The sequence below is a fragment of the Felis catus genome, chromosome F2, assembly GCF_018350175.1.
Source record: "Felis catus isolate Fca126 chromosome F2, F.catus_Fca126_mat1.0, whole genome shotgun sequence".
NCBI classification, from domain to species: domain Eukaryota; kingdom Metazoa; phylum Chordata; class Mammalia; order Carnivora; family Felidae; genus Felis; species Felis catus.
Window position 1 is genome coordinate 18,077,839 of NC_058385.1, and position 20,918 is coordinate 18,098,756.

Here is a 20,918-nt window from a genome sequence, read left to right on the forward strand (position 1 = left end):
CTTTTGTGGTTCCACATAAATTTTCTTGGTTTTTCTAGTTCTGTGAAAAATGCTGTTGGTATTTTCATAGGGATTACATTAAATGTGTAGATTGCTTTGGATAGTAGAGAAATTTAGAACAAAATTTGTTCTTCCAATCCACCATCATGGAATGCCTTCTCATCTCTTTGCACCATCTTCAGTTTCTGTCATCCGTGTTTTATAATTTTCAGAGTATAGGTCTTTCATGTCTTTGTTTAGGTTTATTCCTATAGAACTTGTTTTTGATGTAGTTGCAAATAGGTTTGATTCCTTGATTTCTCTTTCTACTGCTTCATTATTAACGTGTAGAAATGCAACAGCTTTCTGCACATTGATTTTTTAACCCGTAATTTTCCTGAACTCATCAATTGGTTCTAGTAGTTTTTTGGTGGAATCTTTAGGGTTCTCTATATAGTGTCATGTCAGCTGCAAATAGTCAAAGTTTTACTTCTTCCTTACCAATTTGGATGCATTTTCTTTTTGTTGTCTTATTGCTGTGGCTAGGACTTCCAGTACTATGATGAACAGTAGTGAGAGTGGACACCCTTATCTTATTCCTGACCTTAGGGGTTTTTCCACATTGAGTTGATGTTAGCTGTGTGTTTTTTTTACATGCGGCTTTTATTATGTTGAGGTATGTTCCCTCTAAATCTACCTCATTCAGAGCTTTTATCTGGAATAGATGTCGTACTTTGTCAAGTACTTTATGGATATATATTTTAAATACCATATTTAAAATAGTATTCTACTTTTTGCTTTATATTTAGATTTTCCTAAAAGTGACCAAATTGTAGTATAAGAAGCTCCAGTATGTTGCTCAGATTCTGTACTGTATATTTGAAAGTTGCTTAGATAGATCTTGAAAGTTCCCATTGCATGAGAAAAAACTGTGCAGTGATGCATGTTAACTAGACATTGTGATCATTTTGCAGTATACACAAACATTAAATCATGTACTTCTGAAAGTAATGTTATAGGTCAGTTATGTATAACAAGTTTGTATCAACAAAAATTAGAAAATTCGTTACTTGAATGACTTTATTGTATACTATGCTGGCAAGGATATAGAGAAATAGGAATTCTCATACATTTATGGTAGGAGTGGGAATTCATAAAGTTTCGATGGAGGGCAATTTGAAAAATATCTATAAATCCAAGTACATATACTCTTTGACCCAGGAATTCCATTTCTGAGAACTTGTACTATGTATGTATTTGAAATGACTTTCCAATCAAGTTCTTCATTCCAACAATGTAATAGTGTGAGATTGGAAGCAATCTTAATATTAGAAGACAACCAAATTCCAGTATATCCGTGCAAGAGAATTCTATGCAGCTATTAAAAAAAGAACAGATTTGTTGTGTTTTGTAAGTGATGAAAGCAAGTAGTTGAACAGTGTGGGCAGTTTGTTATAACTTATGAAAAAAGTAAGAGGGGTGCCTGGGTGTCTCAGTTAAGTGTCCAACACTTGATTTTGGCTCACTCAGGTCATGATCTTATGGTTCATGGGATCAACCCCTGCCTCAGGCTCTGTGTTGACAGCATGGAGCCTGCTTGGGATACTCCTTCATCCCCTCTCTTCCTCTTCCCCATTCATGCTCTTTCAAAATAGACATTTCAAAAAAATTTAAAAAGGAAGAGAAATGTCTATCTCTATATATCTATTTATTATGTGTTTCCTTCCTGCCTCCCTCCCTGGATTTGTATCTACTATTTCTATTGGAATCTGGTAACACTGATGGCCTCCGTAGGGGAATGGTGACTATAGGAGAGAAACAGGAAGGAGACTTTTACTATACATCCTTTAAACACTTTGAATTCTGAACATCCATTTATTGTGTTAGGTATTCAAAAATAAACACATCCCACTTTTTTGAAGTCCATTTGAGCCCTACAGATGTAAAGACAAAAGGAATTACTCATTAGCAGAATAACACTGATGCACTGAGACCCAATACCCTAAATACTCATTTCCTTTAAAATAGAAACAAAAGCTGCTATCTACTCAAAGGCTTCTTTCATTTTCCTCATTTTATCAAGTTCTGTGTGAAGGTATGGATGACAACAGTTTACCACCAAACGTTAGAAATAACACCAAAATTGGAACATAACTGCTTAACTCAGAAGTGGAATGGAATGGGGTCAGGACATCACCTCAGTCAGGTGTTAGGAAATTGTAGCTTCATTTCAGCTTCAAGAATAACTGTGACTCATTTCTTAGCAGAAAATGAGATAAAGCTCATCACAAACACCATTTGTCATTTCTTTACCTGCTTGGGAGCTGTGAGAATTAAATAAACTAACATTTTATAAAGAGCTTAGAATCCCTTGATAGAAAAGTGTTACATAAGAGTTTTATAATCCTGTGCTTTCTGCATCTTTCTTAACAAAGAAAAAAAAGGTAACGTTCTGCTTACAAATGAGAAACTGAGTTGATCTCTTTGGGCAGCCATACTGGCAAGAGTGCAGTTCCTATTTTTGAGGTTTGATCTGGGTTTTGTGCATTATATCCTTTTTTAAAAAAAGTTTTTTTTTTTAAGTTTTCATTATTTTGAGAGAGAGAGAGAGATCAGGGAAGGACAGAGAGACAGGGAGCGACCAAGCTCTGTGCTGACAGAGCAGAGCTTGATCCCACAAACAATATCATGCCCTGAGCCAAAATCAAGAGTTGGATGCCTATCTGACCAAATCACCCAGGCACCCTTGTACATTTTATCCTTATACAAACTGCTTTTAGATACAAGGATAGTTTTGTTTCTATGAATTATCCTCCTCAACTGTATGAGGCTTGCATTTTTGAAGTGTTTACAAATCAAGCATAGAGGGTCAATTTTGAGCTTACAATTACACGCATGTACTCTTAACCTCCCATGTTGAGATGGGTGCAGAATTTGCTCCAAACTGTTTTAATTTTAGCAATTTTTCTTAAATCCTTTGAGGAGAAAATTTAGAAATTCACTTAACTTATTAAATTGCAAACATTTACTCATGAAAGAGTTCTGTATTTTATTATACTTCTTTCAGGTTTGTGGTTTTTCAAAAGGAAAGAAGGAGATTACTAAAAGGAAGAATGGATCTATACATTTTAAATGGATATCAAATGAAACTAAGTCTCTAAAGCATGCCCATGGAGTTTTGTTAAAAAATCTTAAACAATAGGAGATTCTTTGAAGAGTAATGGGAACATTCAGATCTGTAGTCAGTATTTACTAAGTTTCTCTTTAAGATAACCTGGGGTTGTAGTATACATTCAGTAATCTGAACAAGATTCTAAGCAAATCAGAGTTTTCCTTCCACCCTCCTTTTGAGAATAACCAAGGTACATACTTGAGTCCCTAAGTGTTAAGTTATCTCTAAAGCTATTCTTCTAACCTCAGATCCAACTGAACCTAAATTCTGTAATTTTTTGGTTTTGCTTTTCTTTTTCCTCCAAACTATCTCACAAGTCTTTCTCTTTTGGTTTCTATACCATCCTATTCCCTTGACTCAGTTATAGGTATCATTAACATTTTTCATCTTTTGGATTAAGAACGTACTATATACCTTCAGAAAAATGTATGTTTTGTGTATGAAGCATGAAAGGCAGAATTACTATATGGAAATGGTGAGCAGCAGTTTGGTTGGAAAGGGTTAAAGGGTGTTGAGAAAATGTCAATTTTTAATATCAAAAAGTTGGGTGGTACAGAGTTACGGCAGAGAGAGCTACAAGTTTTTCAACATGGGTTATCCTTATCAAATTGATTTGTGGTTCCCTAAAACTCATGGGTGAGTGAGAACATGTGTTTGAGTAAGAAAGCCAAAATTTAAGAACAGACTATACAAGAGAATAATAAAGTTATTCAAAGGCTTAGTAAGGAGAATGAACACATCTAGTTATGACAGTTGGTAAAAACTTCTGATGAGTGAACATCTGAGATGGCCCTTTTGACAGGTAGATAAGGGAGTTATCAAAAGTAGGGAACTGACAGCCCATCCTTACCTCCTTTCAAACCTTTGCTCAAATACCATCTTTTCAATGATGTCTTCTCTGATCATTTTATTTAAAAGTATATTTCATGTCCCCCCCCCCCCCCCCCCCCGCCAGCCTTCTTCCCTACTTTATTTTTCTTCTCTACTTTACAACTATGACCATGATTGGCAAAAACAAAAACAAAACCAAAACAAATTACGAGTATAACCTATCTCAATTCATTAGAATAGGTTTCATGAGTACAGATATTATTGTTGATTTTGTTTATTGCTGTAGCCCTCAGCATCTAGAACAATGCCCAGCACATGGTAGTCACCTAATATGCATTTTGGAATACATTCATATATTGTATAAACAAGGCTTAGAGATGGAGACATATGGAACATTTTTGGGGAATAGTGGATAAGCAAGTTTGGCTATACAGTTAAATACGTGTAAGAGATAAATTTGAAATAAATCTGTATAGTTTCTACCAAGTTCTCTTTTTCCCCCCCTCTGGATGGCCTAATGAATATCTCTGAGCTATTTGGTCTCTAGATCTAGTTCCTATTCACTGCTGTACCCCAAGGCAGAGTTTAATTCACACAATGCCCAACATATAGTATTGAATTAAGATCTATTGAGAGAGTGAACATGTTTATAAATTCTCAAGCTATGCTAGTTTTAAATTTTAAACTCCTATGCTGTTCAGTGGGTTCACAGAGCTTATAGCTAGGAGTTCAAGAGATGGGTCAATCTTAGAGGTACCAGCTCTGTTAAAGTAACAGAGCTTGGTCAACAAATAGACCCAGAATGTGGACTGGCTCCAACTCAATAGTTTTCCCTCATTTCTGAGACAGTTGTTCCTTGCGGGCAGATGGATTTCTGCCATGTGGTGATTTAGGGACCAGACTAGAGTGGAAATGTAATTTAAGTCACTTTGCAAACCTGAGAAAATCTTAACAGATCTTTTTTTGCTCAAAACCTTTTTTGGTCTTATTTTCTTGTGTTTAGAATCTAGAAGTAGTTTTTTTTTTCTTGACCTTTTATACTCCCAATTTCTCATTTGCTTCTGCTTATAAACTGGTAAATTCCTACCTGACCTTAACTCTTTCTTGTGATACTTTTCTATAAACAGTGAGAAGAACCAAAACATGCTAATATTCTGGGTATTTGCAACAACTTTCCTTAGAGCTCTAAGATCAATAGGTACTTTGTCTTACAAGTTCTTCGGACAGTGTACCAAATGTTACGTTTGCATAATACTAGTCTTTTCTTTCCAGATTGTTATATCTATGTTCCTTTCAGCTACTTCCCAACTGCTAAGCTAATGCCATATATATTTTTGTTTTTGTTAAGATAGTACTATAATGCACCATCTGCAGTGTTAGTTGTGATGCTGCTGACAGGTAAAATATGCTATCCCAAAATATGACTTCAGGAGTTTAGAACATGCCACCTTAAAGTATGCTGCTTTGATATATGGATTATTTTGAGCTGTAGGCACTATTAAATAGGAAATGCAGGGAGTGGCTTTTTCTTTACTCCCCTAAAAGGATATGCCATAAATACCCTCCCCCAGGAGTTTCATCAACAAGGGAAGACTGACTCTCATCACAGAAGAGATTAGAAATTGAGCTGATCAAAAAGGATTTAAATAATATAACAGAAAGTGAATTTAGAATAATAGTCATCAAATTAATTGCTGGCTTGAAAACAGTATACAGGACAGCAGAGAATCTCTTGCTACAGAGATCAAGGGACTAAGGAACAGTCACGAGGAGCTGAAAAACGCTTTAAACGAAATGCATAACAAAATGGAAACCACCACAGCTCGGCTTGAAGAGGCAGAGGAGAGAATAGGTGAACTAGAAGATAAAGTTATGGAAAAAGAGGAAGCTGAGAAAAAGAGAGATAAAAAAAAATCCAGGAGTATGAGGGGAAAATTAGAGAACTAAGTGATACACTAAAAAGAAATAATATACGCATAATTGGTATCCCAGAGGAGGAAGAGAGAGGGAAAGGTGCTGAAGGGGTACTTGAAGAAATCATAGCTGAGAACTGCCCTGAACTGGGGAAGGAAAAAGGCATTGAAATCCAAGAGGCACAGAGAACTCCCTTCAGACGTAACTTGAATCGATCTTCTGCACGACATATCATAGTGAAACTGGCAAAATACAAGGATAAAGAGAAAATTCTGAAAGCAGCAAGGGGTAAACGTGCCCTCACATATAAAGGGAGACCTATAAGACTCGTGACTGATCTCTCTTTTGAAACTTGGCAGGCCAGAAAGAATTGGCATGAGATTTTCAGGGTGCTAGACAGAAAAAATATGCAGCCAAGAATCCTTTATCCAGCAAGTCTGTCATTTAGAATAGAAGGAGAGATAAAGGTCTTCCCAAACAAAAACTGAAGGAATTTGTCACCACTAAACCAGCCCTACAAGAGATCCTAAGGGGGACCCTGTGAGACAAAGTCCCAGAGACATCACTACAAGCATAAAACATACAGACATCACAATGACTCTCAACCCGTATCTTTCTATAATAACACTGAATGTAAATGGATTAAATGCGCCAACCAAAGACATAGGGTATCAGAATGGGTAAAAAAACAAGACCCATCTATTTGCTGTCTACAAGAGACTCATTTTAGACCTGAGGACACCTTTAGATTGAGAGTGAGGGGATGGAGAACTATTTATCATGCTACTGGAAGCCAAAAGAAAGCTGGAGTAGCCATACTTATATCAGACAAACTAGACTTTAAATTAAAGGCTGTAACAAGAGATGAAGAAGGACATTATATAATAGTTACAGGGTCTATCCATCAGGAAGAGCTAACAATTATAAATGTCTATGCACCAAATACCAGAGCCCCCAAATATATAAAACAATTACTCATAAACATAAGCAACCTTATTGATAAGAATGTGGTAATTGCAGGGGACTTTAACACCCCATTTACAGAAATGGACAGATCATCTAGACACACGGTCAATAAAGAAACAAGGGCCCTGAATGAGACATTGGATCGGATGGATTTGACAGATATATTTAGAACTCTGCATCCCAAAGCAACAGAATATTCTTTCTTCTCAAGTGCACATGGAACATTCTCCAAGATAGATCATATACTGGGTCACAAAACAGCCCTTCATAAGTTTACAAGAATTGAAATTATACCATGCATACTTTCAGACCACAATGCTATGAAGCTTGAAATCAACCACAGAAAAAAGTCTGGAAAACCTCCAAAGGCATGGAGGTTAAAGAACACCCTACTAACCAATGAGTGGGTCAACCAGGCAATTAGAGAAGAAATTAAAAAATATATGGAAACAAACGAAAATGAAACTACAACAATCCAAACGCTTTGGGACGCAGCGAAGGCAGTCCTGAGAGGAAAATACATTGCAATCCAGGCCTATCTCAAGAAACAAGAAAAATCCCAAATACAAAATCTAACAGCACACCTAAAGGAACTAGAAGCCGAACAGCAAAGGCAGCCTAAACCCAGCAGAAGAAGAGAAATAATAAAGATCAGAGCAGAAATAAACAATATAGAATCTAAAAAAACTGTAGAGCAGATCAACGAAACCAAGAGTTGGTTTTTTGAAAAAATAAACAAAATTGACAAGCCTCTAGCCAGGCTTCTCAAAAAGAAAAGGGAGATGACCCAAACAGATAAAATCATGAATGAAAATGGAATTATTACAACCAATCCCTCAGAGATACAAACAATTATCAGGGAATACTATGAAAAATTATATGCCAACAAATTGGACAACCTGGAAGAAATGGACAAATTCCTGAACACCCACACTCTTCCAAAACTCAATCAGGAGGAAATAGAAAGCTTGAACAGACCCATAACCAGCGAAGAAATTGAATCAGTTATCAAAAATCTCCCAACAAATAAGAGTCCAGGACCAGATGGCTTCCCAGGGGAGTTCTACCAGACGTTTAAAGCAGAGATAATACCTATCCTTCTCAAGCTATTCCAAGAAATAGAAAGGGAAGGAAAACTTCCAGACTGATTCTATGAAGCCAGTATTACTTTGATTCCTAAACCAGACAGAGACCCAGTCAAAAAAGAGAACTACAGGCCAATATCCCTGATGAATATGGATGCAAAAATTCTCAATAAGATACGAGCAAATCAAATTCAATGGCATATAAAAAGAATTCTTCACCATGATCAAGTGGGATTCGGGATTCATTCCTGGGATGCAGGGCTGGTTCAACATTCGCAAATCAATCAACGTGATACATCACATTAACAAAAAAAAAGAGAAGAACCATATGATCCTGTCAATCGATGCAGAAAAGGCCTTTGACAAAATCCAGCACACTTTCTTAATAAAAACCCTTGAGAAAGTCGGGATAGAAGGAACATACTTAAAGATCATAAAAGCCATTTATGAAAAGCCCACAGCTAACATCATCCTCAATGGGGAAAAACTGAGAGCTTTTTCCCTGAGATCAGGAACACGACAAGGATGCCCACTCTCACCGCTGCTGTTTAACATAGTGCTGGAAGTTCTAGCATCAGCAATCAGACAACAAAAGGAAATTAAAGGCATCAAAATTGGCAAAGATGAAGTCAAGCTTTCGCTTTTTGCAGATGACATGATTTTATACATGGAAAATCCGATAGACTCCACCAAAAGTCTGCCAGAACTGACACATGAATTCAGGAAAGTTGCAGGATACAAAATCAATGTACAGAAATCAGTTGCATTCTTATACACTAACAATGAAGCAACAGAAAGACAAATAAAGAAACTGATCCCATTCACAGTTGCACCAAGAAGCATAAAATACCTAGGAATAAATCTAACCAAAGATGTAAAGGATCTGTATGCTGAAAACTATAGAAAGCTTATGAAGGAAATTGAAGAAGATTTAAAGAAATGGAAAGACATTCCCTGCTCTTGGATTGGAAAAATAAATATTGTCAAAATGTCAATACTACCCAAAGCTATCTACACATTCAATGCAATCCCAATCAAAATTGCACCAGCATTCTTCTCGAAACTAGAACAAGCAATCCTAAAATTCATATGGAACCACAAAAGGCCCCGAATAGCCAAAGGAATTTTGAAGAAGACGACCAAAGCAGGAGGCATCACAATCCCAGACTTTAGCCTCTACTACAAAGCTGTCATCATCAAGACAGCATGGTATTGGCACAAAAACAGACACATAGACCAATGGAACAGAATAGAAACCCCAGAACTAGACCCACAAATGTATGGCCAACTCATCTTTGACAAAGCAGGAAAGAACATCCAATGGAAAAAAGGCAGCCTCTTTAACAAATGGTGCTGGGAGAACTGGACAGCAACATGCAGAAGGTTGAAACTAGACCACTTTCTCACATCATTCACAAAAATAAACTCAAAATGGATAAAGGACCTAAATGTGAGACAGGAAACCATCAAAACCTTAGAGGAGAAAGCAGGAAAAGACCTCTCTGACCTCAGCCGTAGCAATCTCTTACTCGACACATCCCCAAAGGCAAGGGAATTAAAAGCAAAAGTGAATTACTGGGACCTTATGAAGATAAAAAGCTTCTGCACAGCAAAGGAAACAACCAACAAAACTCAAAGGCAACCAACAGAATGGGAAAAGATATTCGCAAATGACATATCGGACAAAGGGCTAGTATCCAAAATCTATAAAGAGCTCACCGAACTCCACACCCGAAAAACAAATAACCCAGTGAAGAAATGGGCAGAAAACATGAATAGACACTTCTCTAAAGAAGACATCCGGATGGCCAACAGGCACATGAAAAGATGTTCAGTGTCGCTCCTTATCAGGGAAATACAAATCAAAACCACACTCAGGTATCACCTCACGCCAGTCAGAGTGGCCAAAATGAACAAATCAGGAGACTATAGATGCTGGAGAGGATGTGGAGAAACGGGAACCCTCTTGCACTGTTGGTGGGAAGGCAAATTGGTGCAGCCGCTCTGGAAAGCAGTGTGGAGGTTCCTCAGAAAATTAAAAATAGACCTACCTTATGACCCAGCAATAGCACTGCTAGGAATTTATCCAAGGGATACAGGAGTACTGATGCATAGGGCCACTTGTACCCCAATGTTCATAGCAGCACTCTCAACAATAGCCAAATTATGGAAAGAGCCTAAATGTCCATCAACTGATGAATGGATAAAGAAATTGTGGTTTATATACACAATGGAATATTACATGGCAATGAGAAAGAATGAAATAGGGCCTTTTGTAGCAACGTGTATGGAACTGGAGAGTGTGATGCTAAGTGAAATAAGCCATACAGAGAAAGACAGATACCATATGGTTTCACTCTTATGTGGATCCTGAGAAACTTAACAGGAACCCATGGGGGAAGGGAAGGAAAAAAAAAAAAACAGGTTAGAGTGGGAGAGAGCCAAAGCATAAGAGACTGTTAAAAACTGAGAACAAACTGAGGGTTGATGGGGGGTGGGAGGGAGGAGAGGGTGGGTGATGGGTATTGAGGAGGGCACCTTTTGGGATGAGCACTGGGTGTTGTATGGAAACCAATTTGTCAATAAATTTCATATTAAAAAAAAAAAGAAATTGATACCACCACCAGATGAACTGTGTCACAAACTGTCATACCTCCTATTCTTCTAAATGCCCATTCATGGGAGATGCCCAGGAAAAAGTGAGTAACTCCAAGGTAGCTTAGAATTCACACTTAAGTAACATCTTAATAGAGAAAGTGATTATAAACTTCTATTATTTTTCTTTTGGTAATTTTTTAAAAATTATGCAGTGTCTCAGCTAAGAAATCATAAAAGTAGAGGTAAAATTATTTTTCTCCCCTACAATGTTCAAATACAATAAAATGACTAAAATACAAGAGACGTTTGTTCCTTAGATACATAACAAAGGTGACATTTGAGGGTGGACAACTTTTTCTTTATGTGGTAATTCAGGGATCCAGAAATTTTCCACATCATGGCTTCATCCTCTTGGGCCCTGTTATTACTATCATTCAGGCAGAAAAGGAAAGAGGATTTGGAGGGAAAACTTCTAAAAGTCTTGGCCCAGAAACAGCCCATATCACTTTTCTGTATATCCCAATGGGTATGCCCAATTGTAGGGACATACATAAGTAAATGAAGGGGAAGTTGGAAATATAGTGCTAAGAAGAAAAAATGGAATTTTGTTTTCTAACAGTCTGCCATACAAAGGTCACTCCAGGAATCTCTGAAAGCCCAGAGTCCTTACATCCTAATAGGTACACCAACTTATAGATGTACAATTTTACACTGTTCATAAGGTCACATTTCACTGTCATCTTTATGTTTCCTTTCTGTGTGACTAACAGTCTAAATATTTGCAAGCTTTATTCTGCATTTGTCCTTAAGATAACTTTAACATTTGTGTTGCTGAAGCTTCTGTTTTATTGAAATTACCTAGAATTCTGATTATAAGCCTTCTTATCCATTGATGCCATTTCCTCACTTTATAGATATTGTCTAGAAACACATTCATAGGTTTGATGAAGAAAAAGATGCTAAATATTATTGGTCAGAGAATTAACTTTTATGGCTAATGTCTCTTACATTTCTCATCTAGGATTAAATCCGCTTGTGATTGTATGATATGGACCTTATGTGTACAATTTGTTAAGGAATAAATTAATCTAGGCAATATCCTGAGTCCTGTGAAACTCAAAATTTAGTAGGTATCATTTATCTTGACCAACACTCCTGAAAGAACTCAGGCAACCCTAAGAGATTTTGTTATTCTACAATCACTACGGTGTTTTTTTTTGCAATCTGTAAAGTGCTCTTCTCAGTATTTAAAAGAAAATGACAAACAGGATCTGTGATAAGTGGAATCAACCTTAGATTTGTTAAAATAGAAATATACTCATTGTTAATGTTTCTCCTCCAATCTCTGAGCATCTCTTCCATTATTCGTGTTTTTATATTAGAAAAATTTTTAATGTTTGCTGTTGATTTAAATATACTAGGTTAAAACATGCTTAGTTGGTTAAAACACATTATTAGTCAAGAATATGAGCAATCTCCTCTAGACCAGCTCTAGCCTGCTGGTATCCAATAAATTCACCTACTTCTCAAAGATCACCAATACCTACACTGGGTCCATTTTTTCCCTCTGCTAGAATATGTTCCATGCCCTGTAACTTGTCTTTTCTCAAAATTATGATACAGATTCTTAGATCATAGTCCATTTTCAGAATGTGGTGGAAATGTGAGAGAATAGAAGAATACTCATGATCAGATAGCCTCAAAGCAAATACAATTATCAGGAAAAGATCTAAAAATACAGTTGTGGGACCATGGGAATTTTAATCACTCTACATTTATACAGCTAGAAAAAAAATGGTAGAAAACAGGAAACTTCTTTAATCAGGCAAAGCCTTTGTGGTTGTGGCTGATGAATATGCAAAAGGTGCTCTGAATTTTTTTTTAGGACACAGAATTGCCATATAGGCATCCCAATAGCTGTTTTTAGGTTAAAAGAAAGGAATTGATTTGTTAATCAAGTATATCAGAGACACAGACATTTCTGATTATATAAAAAAAAAATGACTCCTAAGCAGAACACCTGAACTCTGATTTTCAAGTTAAAATATTTCTGATAATTAGCATTATTGTATTCGTTGAATTTAGTCAACACCCTAAGGCAAAATTTTAAAGTTACATGAGGCTCTAATGTAAGATTGCATTTCTCAGAGATGGTTCCCTCCAGAAATTTGCCAGGCTCTTACAGAAATCCTACTTCCTCCATAAAACTTCCTTAAAAATTGAAGAGATGGATAATTTCTCCCTAAATTGCTATTCCTTGATCCCTTAAACCCATCATTGTACAATAATTCTTCCTACCTATATTTCATTGTTTTGATCTTTTGAAAATTTTTCAGCCATACATATGCTCTTGATTAGAATCCAAGTTAAAGATGTTTTTCTAATTATAGGAAAGTAGATGGATGAATGAATTTGTTCATTCATTCATTCATTCAAGATTTGTTGAGTTCCTACAACTGCCAGGCACCAGGGAAATAGGAGTCAGAAATTGATCCTACCCAAAGAAGAATGGTAAGTAGTATGCTTTCAGGGGTTCCCAATCCAGTAAGGGATGCACAATATGTAAAAAAGAGTAGAAAGATGTATGTTCTAGCAATATGCTAGCACAAACATGTAAATGATCAATTCTCTCTGGATTTCTCTACTTTACAGATTAGAGACCAGAGGCACAGAAAAATTAGGTAACTTGTTGACACTCATACAACTAGGACATGGAAGAGTCTGAATATGAACCCAGAAAGTGTTATCTCCAGAGGTCATGCTCCTATTAATCACCATGCTAACTGCTTCCCACATTTGACCTATTTAAGATCTCACATAGTTAATAAATCCATTTGGATGGTGATAGTCAATTCTTGTAGGTCATTAATACTCATTTACATTATATCAGTCATCAGGGAAGAACTTATTTCTCTACAAATGCTTGTGCATGGGAATCTACCCTAAAAACCAAGAGCACACTTTACACACTGTATGTTAGCCAATTTGACAATAAATTATATTCAAAAAATAAAAATGGTTGTGGTCCAGGTTCCATTCTTGTCACCACCAATTACCTTTGAAACCAAATAAGGCAGTGGAAATCACTCCACATTTAAGCAGCTAGAAAAATATATGGTCGAAAACAGGAAACTTCTTTAATCAAGTAAAGGCTTTGTGGCTGTGGCTGATGAATATGCAAAGGCTGCTCTAAGTTCATGGGTTCAAGAAATGGCACCAAAGTATAGTTTGTATACTTGATAGAGAACTTGTTAGTCACTAAGCCCCTCTCTGCCCCTGAAAAAGGAACTAGCTCTATTCCCATATCCTTGATCACATGGTAATGTCCTTTAAAGTGGCAACGGTGAGAAATTCATATTTGACAATGAACAAATCATTCCTTTAATCCTTGGTATTTTTCCAGGTGAAATTATGAGAATAAATACAAAGGGTAACCTGTAAAGAACAGGGAAAAAAAAAAAAAAGGAAACCTGAGGGGTGGGTCAAGAAGGAGCAATAGTCTATGTCTCAGCTGGCTACATCCTGGGGTCCTGACTGTGCACATAAACTTCTTTTAGCACCAACTGGAGTCACTCTATTCTCTTTCATCAATGCCTTTCTATTTACTATACACAATTCAGAGATCATTATGTCTCAGATCTGCAAGAAAATCATTTCAGTGGGGATGAAATAAGGGAGAAAAAAATACTGTAAGCATAAAGTGATATAAATGCTAGGCTATAACTGTCTGTAGAATTCAGTGGGGTCAAAGAATTTTAAGAAGTGAATGCTTTAACCTAGTCTTTCAAGATGTCCACCAAGTGGACTGAGAGAAGAGCATTCCAGACAAGAGGAATGGCTTGAAAAAAGGCACTTAGAGAAACTACAAGTTTAGTGTAGCTAGGGTAATAAACACTGAGCCAAATATAATGATGGAAGCTGAGAAGTGTTTAAGAGGCAATCTGGGTGTGGTTTTGAAGGGCCCTATGGGTCATGTCCAATAATTTGAGGTCTATACTCCAGGCCAGTGATTTACCTCCCTATGTATTAAATCACCTAGGGAGCTTTTGAAAATATACTTATAACCAAGTTTAACCTGAGGAACTTAGTCAATCTCTGGCAGTGGGGCCAAGAGTAATCTTTCCAGGGGATTTGATGTATGGTCAGGGTTGGGAATTCTTGCTGACAATGAGGACACTTAAAAGGTTTTAAGTCAACATGTGGTGTGGTCATTTTTTTATTTCAGAAAGATCACCTTGTCTACAGAATGGCGAACAAATAGGAGTCCTATGTGAGGTGACAGAAAGGCAATTTGGGAAACTGGTGCAATTCAGGCTGAAGAAGATAAGGGCCACAACTGTGGCAATGAGAAAGCAGAGGAGAAGTGAAGTAGTTGCCATCTTCCATTCTGGATCTGGCAATAGACTAGAACACAGCTATGTGGGTGGAGGATGAGGTGGATTATAAAAATGACCACACTTTTTTCCTCATGTTTCCACAACTTATAATCACCTCATCAAGAACCAGAGTCTGTTTTTCCACCCCTTGAATCAGGACTGGCCCTGTGACTTACTTTGGCTGGTAGAATGTGGCAGAAGTGATGTTACTGGAGTTCCAACTTTGGTTCCAGGAACTTTGTCAGTTTTCTCTTAGTCTTGGATCCCCTGAGTAAATAAACCCAGGCTAGCCAGATAGATGATGAGAGACACACGGTCCAATTGTCCTGTCATCCCAACTCACAGCCTGCCAACCACTAGACATGAGTGAAGCAATTATAGGTGATGGCAGATACATGAACCATCCCATCTGAGATCACCTTGTATGGAAGACTGTGCTGGACCTAACCTCTTAAACTGTCCAGTTACGAGAACTTTAGGGATGGCAGATATCAAGAGCAACTACTTTAAAGTTCAAAAACTAGTCTCAAACTAGGTTGTTTAAACATCAAAATTGGAAAGTCTTACAAAGGAAACATAGTCAACTTAAAATACTATGGTATTGGCCCAAAGTCATGTCTACTTAGTTGAGTAAAGAATCACTAAGGTAATCATTGTAATAATGCCATAGAAGGTCTTGTACTTTTGAAAGAATGTTTTTAATGTATTCCTATTTTTCCATGTATTGTATTGTTTCTCTTAATATGTTTTGTTATTGAGTTTACTAATTATCACTAGGCACACAGAGAAAACTATATGCCACATCTCAAATTGGTGTTCCTGAAATTTAATCCACAACTACATTTGGACATCTGCCTGGATTATGAGGAACTTTTTCTCTTTCAAAAATCATGCCAGAGAAAGCAAAAGTAATGTTGATGATTTACAAAGGCTCTAACAAAAAAAAAAAAAAATGGAAATGCTATTTCCTGCCTCAAAGTTTTTGTTTCTTCTTCACTTTTATCTTTCATTATCATTTATAATACTCTTGTGTGTGTTCAGGTAGCTCACCAAGTTACTGGCTGTTTAAGGCCATTGTATTGGATTTTCATTGCTTAATTACCACTGATGTAGCATTTCTGTTTTATCATCTCACCATTTAACCAAAAGTGGCTTGATTTTTTGTTCAGGGTGTCAAAGAGTTGAAATCAAGATGTCAGCTCAGGCTGTGGTCTCATCTGGGACTCAGGATCTTCTTACATTCTCCCTGGTGCTGGTGAAATTTATTTGCTTGTGGTTATACACTGAGGCCTGTCTCTGTTTTCCCTCTAGTCAACTGAGGATAGCTTTCAGCAACTAGAGCCTCCTGAAATTTGTTGCTACGTGGCAGTTCTTAGCACGATGTTTGATTTCCTCCAGGCCAGCAGGAGTGCATTTCTCTGATTTCCTCTTTTGCAACCAGCTAGAGGGAACATTATTTCTCCATGATTAGGTTAGACCCACCTGGACAACCTCCCTGTTAAAAAGTGAAATGATTTGGAACTCTAGTTAAAGCTCCAAAATCCTTTTATAGCAGTACCTAGATTAGTGTTTGATGGGATACCTGGGGGAAAGTGTATATACCAGGGCCAAGAATCCTGAGGGCCATCTTAGAATTCTGCCTACCACACCCATGATTAAGAGATCCTATAATGGCACCATCAGTTACTACTGAAAATGCAAACAAATGACTCCAGTAGAATGAATCCTATCACCCATCCTCTTCTTCACAAGTTTCCCAATCAATAAACTGTCCAGTTGCATGTTGGAGTTCTTCAAGGTGTAGAGACCACAAGTATTCCAAAGCTCCTGTAGATCCAGGTGTCTGACTTGAAAGACTACCAAGGAGGATTACACAACAGTCAACTTCAGCACAAGGCTGAGGAGGGGGAGTCACACCTGGCAAAGGCAGCTGTGAATTTCACATATAAGCAAAAGAGAAGGGACAATGCAGTTTTTCCCCAAGGAATTGTGCAATTTTTGACATGGCACTCACTGGCACCTGTCAAACCAATGAATATTTTTGAGGCTATGTTTTAGTTTGAAAAAATGTCAAACTTTGAGGTACAGAAATTTTTTTTTATCCAATACTCTGATGTTAGAGCTGGAAACAAGCATCATTAGTTTTTCTTTTAACAGGATCTGTCAATTCTATATAGAAACTTTGTGGTCTTATATAAGGCCAACTCTGTTCTTTCCAAGCACAAAGAATTTGTGAAGAAATGTAGGCAGAACATAGTGTTCAGACTCTAATTTTGCTCACCTGCAAACTGTCTCCCTTCCATCATAACTTTATTTAAATCATGGCTATGCTCTTAATTAACAATTTAATTGGTTGGTGCTTTCTCATTCCATTTCTCTGGAGGCATGGTTTTCTGTTTAACTTTCTTGTTTTAATTCTTCAGCCAAACCATAAAATTTAATTAGGAAAGTAACCAGCTTTGTAACAGCGGTTCTAGGTCTAATTAGCTATTCTGTAACTGTATCTTCTCAGATTTCACTCAACATGGCATATACATTTTGCATTTGTTCATGTTTCAGATAAGATGCTGTGAATTTATAGCTTAAGCATGTAACCCCAATCACTTTTACAAAGATGATTGGTTATAGCCGGTGAAGTCAGAAAAATTAACTTAAAGCATCGATATATGCTATTAAACTAAAGGCCACTGAAAAGCCAGGATGTAGGGTGGTTACCTTACCATGTGTTACTTTTATGTTGCTGTTCTATTGCTGTAGAGAAAATTACTACAAACTCACCAGCCATTTACCATTTCATAGTTCTGTAGGTCTTAAGTCCAGACACAGTTGACTGGATTTTCTTTTCAATGTCTCACTGGGCTAAAAGCAAAGTGCTGGGATGTAGCTTCATTTGGACCTCAGGGTCATTTTCCAAGCTCAGATGGTTGAGGCAGAATTCAGTTCCTTAGAGTTGTAGGACTGACATTCCCATATCCTTGCTGCTTATCAGCTGGGGGTGGCTTTCATCAGGTAGGGTCAGTAGCATTTCTTATCACATGGCTCCCATGGATGGTTCACAACTTGGAAGTTTGATTCTTTTTTGAGACAGCAGGAGCACTTCTTTGACTTCTTCCTCCATGAACAGCTGGAGGAAACACTCTGCTTTTAAATAGCTCATCTGATTAGGTGAGGCCCATCTCAGGTTATCTCCCTTCTGTCTCTCAGGGAGAGGACTATCCCATCACATTCACAGGCTCTGGCCACACTCAGAGGAGAGATTATGCAAGGTGGATACACCAGTGGGTAGAAATCTTGGCACCATCTTGGAATTCTGACTACCACACTGTGTTTTAGGGAAAGGAGGCAACTAAAAGCTCCCCTCCCCTTGGAGGAGGTGCATGGAGTGGGGGTGTGAGCAAAGGAGCTGTTAACAACAGTACCAATTCCATCCCATCAGCTCCACAGGGCACAAGATGACAGACAGTCATATTCTTTGTTGTCTGCCGGCTGCTTTCTTTGCCTGGCCAGAATTGCTGTTTTCAGTGGTGCAAGTGGATCACTCGATGATATCATTTGAATTTAAAATGACATCCAGTTAGCATGATGCTTTTAGAAAGCAAATTTATTTAAGCTCAGTGCTCAAATCTCAGCCCCATAAAACTATTTCTTTAACAAAAAGAAATGAAGAAATGTGCAGAAAAAATTAACACAGCAGGCCTGAATCTGCTGTTGTTAGGTGCGCTTGCAAGTTTGGCCATTAGCTGGCATCTGGAAATTTAGGGTGGTAGGATACCTCCTGAAATCGAAGGAGTGGCTCATGCACACCCAGACTGCACAAACTATATAGTTCATGCTGAACACCTGTTTTGCTTTGGAGAATCTGGAATTTTGGTATGTGCTTGGCAGAGGGGGCCTACATGACTAGGCCCAATAAAAACCCTGGACACTAAGTCTGTAATGAACTTCCTTGGTGGACAATATTTCACATATGTTCTCACAACTCCTTGATGGGGGAATTAAGAACACGCTGTGTAACTCCACAAGGAGAAGCTTCTTGGAAGCCTGTGCCTGGTTTCACCTGCATTTCATGTCACATGCTTTTTCTCTTTGTAGGTTTTGCTTTGTATCTGCTATAATAAATCATAGCCATGAGTAGGATTATCAGCTGAATTTAAGTCTTGCAAATTTCTGAACCTGGGGGTGGTATTTGCAACTCAAGGAATAAAGTAAACGAGAACATGACTGTGTGCACATTGAGTCTAGGCTCCGTGTCCCAGCAAAGTTGGCCTATTCCTCTCCATTGAGAAAATGATCAGAGTAAACAGAGGCAGGAGGCAGGAAGGCTTCACACGGGTTCTAGAGCGTTGGGCACTGTCTAGTTGTGTGCTCCAACTCCACACTGTGACCCAGGGCAAGTTACTTAACCTCTGTCTTGCCCAATTTCTTTAGCTGTGAAACAGCAATAATAGCATCCACCTCACAGAGTTGTTCGAAGGGGACAATTTATACGAAGCATGTGGCCTTGGGACTGGCACATAGTGCCTAAGAGGGGCTGGATTCTCTGTGGTGTGGAGCCACTAGAACATCAACATTCTGGTATTAACCCCTGTTCTTCCCTTCAACTCTGCTCCCCTCTTCCTCATCAGCCCCCTCTCCTTCCCTCCCTTTAGTTGTCCTTTAAAGCTCCTTTGCGTCCAAACCATGTCTCCTACTCCCTACTTCCTTTCCTCAAGGACTCAATGAACATATACAGCAATTTTTTTTAAGTATGTACAGAACTGTGCCCAGAAAAGGGCACAATATCATGTATTCTCAGTGTTCAGTCTGACCTATGCTCAACATCTTTTTGTTCCATCTACTACGATTTACAAGAGATTTTAAGTAACCCTCCCAGCCCTCACTGATGTAATTTTATCGCTTTTGATAATGACATGGGATCATCACATATGTAACTATACAATTTCATTTTTATAACTTTGTAAGGCCTCCCATGTAAGTATATTTACAAATGGGGGGAGGAATCGTTTCACAGATGTTTTCTCCCAAAGTTTGGTTAAGCATATTTGTTCCATGAAATACTGGACTCCATGATGTAAAGTGGCTATTTTCCCGATAGTTCATCTAAAACACAATTTTAATGGAGACAGAAAATTCCATTTCAAAGCTGCTCTGCTTCTTTGCAAATGTTAAGTCCCTGGTGGGCTGTTTAGGTAGTATTGAGATATTGCTGCTGAAAAGACTATAGTGGGGTTGATGATCATACATGACCAGAGGAAAGTTTGTGTCAGTATCCTGAAGCAGAAATTCCTTTGAGAAGATGAAGTTTAGGACATGCCTGGAGAGCAGTCTCTGGTATTGGATACAATCACAACAATTTGGGGTGAGCTCCTGCATTTTCACTCTGAGCCCTCGTCATGAGACCCAACATTAAGTTGGACAGTGCATATGTAAAAGCTGGGAGTGAGGAGGAAGAAAAGAAGGGGATAAACTCAAAGTTCCAAACTTCATTTGCAAGTGCATTCAATATTTGAAGGAAAGACGTCAAAGGGAAAAATCAAGTCAAAAAGAAAAGACCGAAAGTTCGATAACTGCATCTCATGAAGACACGGAGTCTATCCCTCCTCTCTCATCTCCCTAACATCTTCTCCAGGTAGGATTGTCCTGCAGTCATCCAGGACATGTGCTTTTCTAGCCCATATTGAAGATTAATGAGGCCTTCTTGGTAACCTGATTTGCTATCCATTAAAATGAAGCTAAACCACTACATATTTTGCGGTCTTGCCTTTGTTCTTCATAGGCATAGAAAAAAAGCCCATCACCGCACTTCTCATTATGACTTTTTAGCTAAAGCTAACACTCAACTATATGCAATAATATGGAGATGAGAAATTCTCTAACTCTAAAATCCACAAAATTCATCAAAGATTGAATAATCAGAGCCCTTCAACCTTTGCCAACAGAATTTTTTAATCAGACCCACTGAAACATACCAAAATTAATTAACTTGAATTTTTAAAA

At 37.8% G+C, this 20,918-nt stretch overlaps 1 protein-coding gene across 4 annotated transcripts in view; it reads right to left on the reverse strand.

Annotated features, from left to right (window-relative positions):
- Positions 1–20,918, reverse strand: part of CPA6 (carboxypeptidase A6) — a 521,176-nt gene that overhangs the window by 150,532 nt on the left and 349,726 nt on the right. The window lies entirely within an intron of this gene.